Source organism: Sinocyclocheilus rhinocerous, unplaced genomic scaffold (assembly GCF_001515625.1).
Source record: "Sinocyclocheilus rhinocerous isolate Xijiao unplaced genomic scaffold, SAMN03320098_v1.1 scaffold1764, whole genome shotgun sequence".
In the NCBI taxonomy this organism is placed as follows: domain Eukaryota; kingdom Metazoa; phylum Chordata; class Actinopteri; order Cypriniformes; family Cyprinidae; genus Sinocyclocheilus; species Sinocyclocheilus rhinocerous.
This window is the reverse complement of record NW_015642520.1, coordinates 2,535-3,797: the sequence shown is the minus strand read 5'-3', so window position 1 is coordinate 3,797 and position 1,263 is coordinate 2,535. Positions and strand designations below refer to the sequence as shown.

The following is a 1,263-nucleotide window of genomic DNA, read 5'->3' as shown; positions in this document are numbered from 1 at the left end:
GGGTGTGAAGATAAAAATCTATACATGCTCTACTCCCATAAGTAAAATCTACACATGACTTTTGAGTAATGTTTAAAAAGTATACAAAGTAGTGTAAAAAATTGTTTAAAGAATCCAAACCCTGATTAATCACATAAGGTTTACATTAAAGTGGATGTGTTTTTGATTTTTCTAGGACGATATGATCTAAGCATGCCTGAGTTGAGATGTGAGGCATGCCAAGCCACTTGGGCTGCTGGAGTGGTCGACCTAAATCGAAGTGACTACTGGCCTGCGACCCTTCACTTTGCCACAATTTATGCCACAGATGTCTTTTTTTCATTTGAAGAAATGAAGATGGCAACACCAGGACTGTCCTGCCAAGCATTTTTAAGAATGCTGGATCAGCGAACTGTTCGCTTTGGTCGTGTGAGTATTGAATTTATTTATCCTACAGTATTGTTAATGTCTTTGTATTGTGGGTTGAAAAGCTGTTTGATGCTAATGTATTTGTTGTACGTTATTAGCTGTTGGTTTCCTTCATTTTAATAGACTTGCAAGATCTCCACAGACAGTTTTCAGAAAAGTTTTTTTGAGTGGGAGGCTGTGCGATATGAGGTGGACAAAATCTGCAAGGAAGAGCCCTTCATCTGTCCTGCGTGCACCCCAGTTATGCTGGCAGTTTCAGTAGATTACCGTTTCAAGAATGCAGCTAGGTATTCCAAACTGTGTATAATGTCACACTGTTGAAACAATATTAATAAGAAAAAAAATCTCTTTAATGTGCACCAAGTAAAATTAGATTACAAGGTATCAAACTTTTGTGTATCTGTTCTGTACATGTTGTTTTTTTTATTTTTTTTATTTTTTTTATTTTTAGATCTGAGGAACAGGCCATCTTTAAAGACGTCTTTATAGCTAAGGATGAAGATGTGACCAGATTTGTGGACTACATTCACAAGACATCCAAACATGTAAAATCGCAGATGATTAGACTATATATAGGACTACAATTACCTCCTACTGAAGAGTTTGTTTAGGAGAGTCTTATTTTCATCAACCATTTTCCATATTATAGGTCAGTGGAAGAGGTGTTTGTGGAGGGGAGTGGTCAGCAGCCAGAGAGACCTCCCAAAGATCTGCCAGCAAGGTAGATGAGGAGGGATTGGAGCTTGCAGTGTGTCGGCACAGAGTCCTGCTCTGTGCTTTAAATATGTACGGGGGGAAATTTTTGCCTATCCCCTGTACCTACAAGAAAAGTTGGCCAGTAGGCAAATCACTTTT

At 38.4% G+C, this 1,263-nt stretch overlaps 1 pseudogene; it reads left to right on the top strand.

Annotated features, from left to right (window-relative positions):
* Positions 1 to 185: 185 nt before the first annotated feature.
* LOC107755964 (uncharacterized) overlaps positions 186 to 1,263 on the top strand; it is a 1,947-nt pseudogene continuing 869 nt past the window's right edge.